We start from the raw sequence: 8,823 nt of genomic DNA, 5'->3' as shown, positions 1-8,823 counted from the left end.
CCCCCGCGAGCAGCGAACTCTCGGGGGTTGAACGGTTGTCGAACGGATTGCTTTTTGTTCCGTGCCTCCGTACCCCGGCCTTTGTTTCCGCGAGTCGCCGCGCCGCGAGGAAATGACAAACAAATGAGCGCCGTTGTGTATAACGGCTGCTGGCCGCCCTCGCGTCGCCATGGCGATGCGACGTGACGATCGACGTTTTTAACTCGTCGTCGTCGGCGTCGTCGCCGCCGGATACGCCGGCCTCTTGGCGACGCGATCGACGCAATGTGCGACGAACGGAACGATCCACGAGAGAAAAATCGTTCTTCTCGCTAAGTAAATCTTTAATTTATGTACAAGTATCGTGCGACTGATTGTTTTAATCGAGCCTCTTCTCGTACGAACCTTTTTCTTTTAAAGACGTAAAGTTTCGGAAACTAATTTTTCTTGGAAGTTGAACTTTGACCTTTGTACGATTAATCGTGACGCGTTTCCAATAGAATTTTCTATTAGTAGAGTAATAGTTTTTCAGAATTAACTTGTATCGAGAAATGTATAGAAATTTTATCTGCGTAACTCGATTGAACGATCATTTAAAGTAGTTATCGCGTTATAACAAAATAAATACGTTTTATTTTATGAGTTAGAACTGACGTCAAGGTTTCAAAGGTACATCTGCACGCAACCGGTGTTCTTGCGTCAGAAAATATAATACAACTTTTATGAAAAGTCGAGAAGTCGATTAATTTTGAAAATAGGAATACTAAATAATTACGAATAAATTGTTATTTTGCAATATTCTGTTTAAAATATCGTGAGTATGATAGCTTAATAAGATTTGAAAATTATAGCTTTTTCTCTCTGCGTCGGTTCAATAAGTATAACATAAAATTAATATAAAGTAATGAATATAAATTAACCGAGAATATATTATCCAAATTATCAAATATTAGCCAAATCCATTCTATTTCGACTTAATCATGAATTCAGATTTCAATTTATACAGACACCCCGTGGTACAAAAATTAAAGTAAACACGCCTATGTTCGCTCGCGCACGAGTCGTTCTCTTTGAAAGCAGGAATGTTCGTCGTACATTAAAGCGCCGGGGGCTTTTGTATCAGAAACAAAATGGCGCCTCCACCATGCTTTTCCAAGAGAGAGGCGATAACGCGTGTATATTGGCGGGGGTTGCGCCGCTCGGCCACGGGGGTCGATCGCGTGTGTGCCATTCAAAGTCGATGAAGAGGTGAGCCGTTTTCGCCGGGTGGACCTCGTAACTATCGATTGTGCTTCAAAGTCGATTGTGTCCCCATTATGTACGCAAGAGGGGGAGAAAGAAGACGCGGGGGATAACGGCGAGGGGCGGTCGGGAGAGAGATGACTGTGCTCCGGATCCCGGTGGAACGGAGAAAGAGGAATAAGAGAGGGAGGGAGAGAGAGAGAGACAGAGAGACAGGGACACCCCTAAAGTACGGGCCGTCCAATTGACTCCGCCATATTGAGTTTGGTTCTATGGGCTCTCGAGCACACGGGCTCTTGGAATTGAGACACGTTATACGAAGGTCCGTCGTTCGTAGCTGGAAGGAGCTTCCAGCTTCGGTAACTTCGTTACGGGGTTTCTACGTGAGCAAAATCCAAGCGGCCCGAGAGGGTATATCACCCGGTGGCTTCCGCCTTCGGGTGCTACACAGAAACCGGCGACGTCGATACGGCTAATTAATCGTACACCGTTACGTCCTTGGAAATATGTTAGCGGAAGAATTAATTACGGCGCGCGCGAGAAGAGAGTATAGAAAACCCTTGTCAGAAAATCGAAGGGAGAACTAATATACTTTACACTCTTGACTAACAGTCAACTAACAGTCTAGACTAACAGTCGTTTGGATATAGGCACGATATTAATACGATATGACATCACGTCATATCTTGATAAAACACTTGCTTTAATTTGTTTACTTGAATTAATTAATAATACTAATTGTAATCAACGGTACAATTCTTAAATTTGTTTTACTTCACGATTTACTATACTTGGTTTTAGTAATATTTGCTTCTAGACACACGCGCAGTTTTTGCAAAATGCAGATCAAATAAAATCGCATCTTTTTCTCGCAGTTATTCCGACGCAGAAGCAGGACAGAACCGCGGAATAAATTTTAGCGCTCCCGGAGCCTGCTCCCGGAGAGCAGCAGGACCCTCGTAAGCCCCCGGCCGCGATATGTATCAAATTATCCTTATAATAGAAAATGGCGGCAACTTTACACCTACCAGGTGTCGTGCTACGAGGCGCCGAGAAACGGTGCTCGCCATGAGAATGGCGCAGTGAATTACAATGCGTCTTCGCCGCGCACAATAATGCCGCCACAATGCACGTTTTTAGCGACAATGGGTGTTGCTTTAATGGGAGTCCGATTGCAACGGGTCCCTGCTGAAACCACCTTCACCGCACGATTTTCCTGTGCGTGTAAACAGCAACCCTGATCTCTTTCTCTTTCCGTCTCTTTCCCGGACGGATCCACTGGACGAAAAAAAAAGATACAGCTCGCTGTGCTTGCAACGTCAAGATTCTGAAACGCGAAACGGTCAAGTAGCAGAACTCTCTCAAAGAACCGGTCGTTTCACTCGCCGGAAAACTCCGTGTATCGATCGCCGAATGTAATCCGTAACTCGGCGGAAAAACTCGAGTAAATCTTGCCGTTGAGGATCATGTAATGAGCGGTTAATGAAAGAGATACTATCAGTATGCTTAAACAAACGTATTGGAAAAGAAACAATTAATTTCTTGGTAAAGAGCAAGAGTGGTAGTTTCATTGTATTTGCAAAGAGCAAGAATGGTAGTCAGGTAGTTTCATTGTATTTGCAAAGTTTCAGTTAAATTGCGGTTTCCAGCATCCACCAGCATCGACATACGATTACGCTTTAAAAAGATCAGAAAAGAATTGCAGGCTTCTTTTGCAATGCTTTTGTGATAGGCTCCGCGAAGGAATATTGCTTCCAATGTGTCAAAACACGCCCGATGTCTCTCCCTAACTTAAACGCAGCGATTGATCGGCGAGGGTACGGCTTCTGCATCGTTCGTGTTTATTCGATCGAGGCGAGAGAGGTGAGAAATAATAGCACGCGCGGACGAAAGATCGATTGTTAGGCTCGCTTGCTTGGTGCTAAAACGAACTTGCACTTTAAGGAAGTGCGCCGGGTCGCAAATCAAAATGCAGTCGCTACCGGAAGGACACTCCAGCGGCTGGAGGGTCCTTTGCTATTACTGTGAAGGACTTCGCAGTGCTTGACGAATCACTCACTAATTGCGTTCGTGACATGGCCCAGAACTAACAAACGGTTCCTTCGCTTACGAATACAATGATGCTTTTTTTGCCACCATGTCGATACTTGTGAACAGACGCAACGTGTATAATATGAAGAAAAATGCAATCTCCGATTATATCTTCTTTTCAGAAATTCTATCAAATGTGGAATTGTTGCTAATTGTCTCCAAAATACGCGCAGCGTTCGTACTTATATTAATTGATATTAGATGTGTGTCGATTGAATAAATTTCAAAATTTTAGGAATAAACTCGAAAAGATGTCAATTTCTAAAGACATCGATATTTTTTAAATTTGCACATGTGCGTGTCATATAGTATTATAAATTACTAGTACAGATATACAATTAATATTATGTAATCGGAATTCTAATAGAGTTTGCAATCAATCAAAGTTGCTTTTCGGTTCCGATAAATTCTCCGCTTTCTCCTCTCTCTCTCTAGCTATTATTCTCTATTGTCCTAATGGTGGATATAATCATAAGGTTCTCCTCCAGAGTCTCATTACGAATCAAGGACCCCTTAATGGCTCCTATGAAACTCATTGGCCATTTAACGCCGAGAACACGCCGCGGCTCGTGGGTGATTGACAGTTTCGAGAGCGAATTTTCTTGTCAACGATTTCGCCTTACGTAATATATTCATTGACGAAATTTTTACTAATATTGCATTAAAATAATTTTACATAGCATACAGTAAAGTTTTCGTGCTCCTACAAACTGTAATAAATTAGATCTGAATTTTTCTTTTCTAAATCCTTTAATAATCAATATGATTATATCACCGAAGATAAAGATATTATAACATTATAATACTACATTAATATAAATCTTCCTATTGTATACAAATATACATATTTAATATAATTAATATTACATATCTAAAATAAATCCATGAAAAGTTGATGGAATTTTTCTGTATTATTATTAATTTCTCTGGAATTAATTCTATAATCTTGTGTATAAATATTTTTTATGTATTCAAGTAGATTAAAAAAACAAAATGATAGAAAACGTCGCGTTATTAATGTGACATCATAGACGTGATACGCGCGTAAGTTTCAACAATGGCAGTCTCTCCATACTTGCATACGTACGGCCGACACCCTTTACACGTTCCCCTTGCGGAAACGCGACGTCTCCATGGTTACAACATTGAAACCCCGCTGGGGGATGACAAAATGGAGAGGCGCAATACTCGGCCCGACAAAAGCGAAGTAGAATCGAAGAACGTCGACTACGTACCCGTATTTGAAAGGTCGATTTCTATATACAAAGTGCTCCACGTAGTCGCACTTCGCTGATAATGCACTCGCTGATAATTAAAATCACCCTATGGCGTAGAGCGGTATAGCACTTTAACGAATCAATTCTGGAAGTCGATTTTTCCAGAGTAGATATCAATCTCTAATGGTGCCGATCAGTATTTTTTTAAATTTACATAAGTATATCGCGTAGCAATTTTAATAATATAGATATATAAATAAATATACGTAAATAGAATGTTTTCTGTTAAGTTAACGTCTTCCAAAGTATAAATCTATCATTTATTTAACTCGTCATCAATTTTGGAATAATTACAGTTATTTAGGCATTTCTTTATTTCACAGTGTGACGATTATCTTTTCGCTAAGTTCCAATTCGCTGATAACAATTTAATATTGAAGATGTATTGTGTGAAAGAGTGAAATAGAAGCAGACTATAGTCTTCAAATAGCGGAATGCAAACACGAACGCGATATTCGTAGCCTGTCACGATTCCGAGATATCTTCTTTCCAGGCTTGGTATATTTCTCTGGTTAAGCGTGGAAAAGGTGGGACGAGGAATATATTTCGCGGCGCAATCGTATCTCGTATTGTCGTCGCGAGCCAGGTGAAGATCACACAGCGTGATTCACACACAGCGGTCCACCGATGGTACCCGCATTGACACTATCTGTCATCGGAGATGCCTCGAATCAAGCACGAAACGCGGAACGTCACGTTTCTCGACATCCACCCCAACCGGAACAATCCGAACGATCCTATCTGCGCGTTTCGACGATATAGTCATCCTTTGACAATCGAGAAAAGAGAGAGAGAGAGAGAGCATCATAAAAATCTCTTCTTTTTTTCTATTTTTTCTTCTTTCTCTCCCTATTTCTATTGAAATCATAGACATATTGCATCATTGTAATCATTTAATTCTTCTTGATTTGATTCTTGATGTGAAATAAATTATTAAATTGTTATGTATTTTATATTATGTTATAACGTTATGTTTACTAAATTGTTATCAGTCATTAATTTCTCTCATCCTCAAAAAGACGCTGGCGCAATAATCTGGGCTTAGGTCATTAAATACGATTAACAGCATGATTGCTGTATCTATAATACGTTGTTGGAAGCGAAATGTGACGAGCTGTCTGAAAGACAGCGATGAAAGTAGAGCCCCTAGGTAGCTGATAAACAGAGGGGGATCGCCGGAGAAAATAGTCGCCCGTGGTATAGGAGCGTCTAATCCCGGATGAGAGAGACGACGGCGGATGTGCGACGACGACGACGTTGCGAGGACGACGTGGAGGTGGGAGCGGGAGGCGGCGCAGACACATCTCTCGGATTACGTCTTAACAAGCTCCACGACGTTCATTTGTCTTATCCGCTGCCGCTAATGCGACGCAGCAGCTGTTGAAATGATTAATTCGGCGCCCTCGTTCCTTTCCGCTCCGCTCTGCTCTGCTCCGCTTCGCTTCGCACACGATCCGATCCGTTCCGTTCCGTTCTGCGTCGCGAACACCTCGACTTTGTCGTCGTCGTCGTCGTCGTCGTCGCAGACGTGTCGCGTTTAATCAGCGCAATGTGGTTAATCACCGTCGCTGCGAAATACAAAGCCCGAACGAATGGCATCTCGTTCGGCACGCGCTAAACACGATTCGCGGCGGTAGAGGAGGAAAAGAGGAAAGCGAGACTGAAGGCCTTAATAGATTCGAGTTCAAATCCTAACTGTTCTGCCGCGTATAAAATCTCGATACGATAATCTTGGAAGGTGTCGGATGGGGAGCTGTTCCTGCGAACTGGTCCTACCGCCTACGTTTGCTATACATTATTACTACACAGGACGTTCTCATTCGCGTTAAGGGATGAGATCCTAAACCGATGATAAGTTAAAAAGCTCGTATACCGTTTCGGCAGGCGTATTCTGAGAACGTTAATCGATTCAATTTCAATCTAATCCTAAACGCCGCCGCGGCGCGGCACGCCGTTTCGTGGCAATCGCATAAACGTTGAATGGATTGCAGGGCGCGATGTGTGTTCCACCGCACGATCGTCGTTCGCGGCAGAAGCCCTACGTTCGCACCCTGTCCAAACAGCAGACGGAGACGCGCGAGCGCGCGATTTGATTGGATTAATTTTCAATTTGTGAGGGCCACCTGTCGCTGACAGCGGCGGCGTGCGGTGCGGTGCGGATCGTCGATCGCGCCCGCCGTTCGATGAGTAATCCGCGAAAACGAGAGCTGATCCGGTCGCGACTTCTCGCTGCGTGAGGCGGGGGAGAAGGAGCTCTCCCGGTCGCAGCGAGAGAGGACAAAGAAGCGGCGCGGCGCGGCGCGACAATTGTGCCTCGTCGCGCGGATATAGAGTTACAGGCGGGCGCGAACGGAGAAAATGAGCGGCGCATATTAAGCCGGTCACGGCAAAATGGCCGACGCGGCGCGCGAACGGAAGAAAAAAAATGGGGACGCATTCGCGTCTCTCTTTCTCTTTGCCGGAGCACACGGTGAGCGGACGAGGCGCGTAACGAAACACTCGATGCTTCGTCATATACATGTATAAATACACGCACACGCGGATCGTGCGCGCGCGCGCGCGCGCGCGTCTCGCTCCGCACCGTGGGGTTACGTCGACGTGACGCGGGTCGAAATTCCGCCGCGCCGGCGACGCATGCGTGACGCGCGCCGATCGAAAGCCCCGCCCGGCGACAGTCTTTGTTTAATCCATGTGATATCTACGCCCACGATAGCAGTGACGTAGTCAGAGATCCTGCTGACGGATCTCGCGAGAGAGTGCCTATTAAACGTTTTTATTTTATTTTATATATATAGAAATTGAATGTAGAAAGAATTAGAGTGAAAATTCGATTGTATGATCTTTGGCGAAGATATGGCTTTTGAAAGAAAGAAATAAAGAAGTTGTCTGTCCTACTTTGCAACTCACAATTAGTCGTGTCATTTTATCAGCGTGCAATGTCCTACGTCATTTTTTGTCTTAGAACTCACAGAAATAAGGCGAACGATCTTTAAGATTAACGTTACTAAAAATACAAATGAAAGAACTATTAAATCTTCTTTGTCGGAGGTATTTGAAACATTCATTACGCTACTGTACTTGTACTGCATGCGACCAACAAACCGACAATCGTCATTCAGTTCCAGAACATTTCTAGTCATTTATTATTAAATAGGACGAATAGAATCGCTCGATCGTTCCTCAATAATTAGAGATCATTTATAAATCAATTTCGAAGTTATTTCTGACATAGATATTTTCGCATAGAATTCCACAATCGAAACAGACATTTCCGACGTTTGAAAGATATTTGACGAGGAAGAATGTGGGTAATTTATGTTCGAAACGGAGCTTACAGATTTATTTCATTAGATTCTCGAATATAATATATTGGATATATTAGACTTCATTAATATATATCAATACATGAAGTTACGCACATTTCGAAGCATGTATGCATTTACCCCACGTATGTCTTAATAAGAGAGTTCACATATTAAGATAATAATAACACCGCGTACCCAGTAAAATACGACTGTAAGAGAAAACTCTGACGGATGGTAGCGTGGCCGAGCGGTCTAAGGCGCTGGTTTAAGGCACCAGTCTCTTCGGAGGCGTGGGTTCGAATCCCACCGCTGCCAATTTTTTTTGCATGAGTCCCTTGGAGACCCACTCTTTTTTTTACACTTGGAAAGAAACATTACTATCTCACTTTGATTCGATTACGACACCGTAATCATTGACCAATTTGCAATTTTACAATTATTCGGTCGTCGATAAACGATCGCGCTGCTTATCGGCGTGCTAATTTGCTTAATCGATAAAACAGACCTAATGCGATCTCATCAAACTCGGAAATAAATGAATTTAAAGTGACAGGATTACGTGGTCTCTATTTTTTCTGCGTATTTTAAAATCGACATCGCGTCAGACGGTAGACGGGGAGATAAGATACGAACATAGCGATCCGAGCTCGAGATAGCGCTCCGCAGAAGTCGAGCCGATTATTCAGTTCTCAAACGCGTGTATCACGACGACTGTTCAACCGTGCGTAATCGTCTCTACTTCGAAAACAGATAAACATTGTCACGCTACCATACACGTCACACCGAGGTGGAATGAGTTGAAATGAGACAGCGCGAGTACGAGTCCACAGTTCAACAGCGGTCAGCTGACAATCCGAAGCTCACTCCTCGCTCCTCTTTCCTCGTAAAGCGACAGTTAAGAGGAAACCGTTAATTAAGCGAGAACGAAA

General features: G+C 43.3%; 1 non-coding gene across 1 annotated transcript; it reads left to right on the top strand.

Moving 5' to 3' along the window:
• Positions 1-8,127: 8,127 nt before the first annotated feature.
• Trnal-aag (transfer RNA leucine (anticodon AAG)) lies at positions 8,128-8,209 on the top strand. The gene has a single exon. It is a non-coding gene; the product is annotated as a tRNA-Leu (tRNA).
• Positions 8,210-8,823: the final 614 nt, after the last annotated feature.

The sequence above is a fragment of the Temnothorax nylanderi genome, unplaced genomic scaffold (assembly GCF_030848795.1).
Source record: "Temnothorax nylanderi isolate EJ_2023f unplaced genomic scaffold, tnyl_v1.0 TNYL_tig0053_pilon, whole genome shotgun sequence".
Classification (NCBI taxonomy): Eukaryota; Metazoa; Arthropoda; class Insecta; order Hymenoptera; family Formicidae; genus Temnothorax; species Temnothorax nylanderi.
The sequence above is the reverse complement of the archived record's forward strand: the minus strand, read 5'-3'. Positions and strand labels throughout refer to the sequence as shown.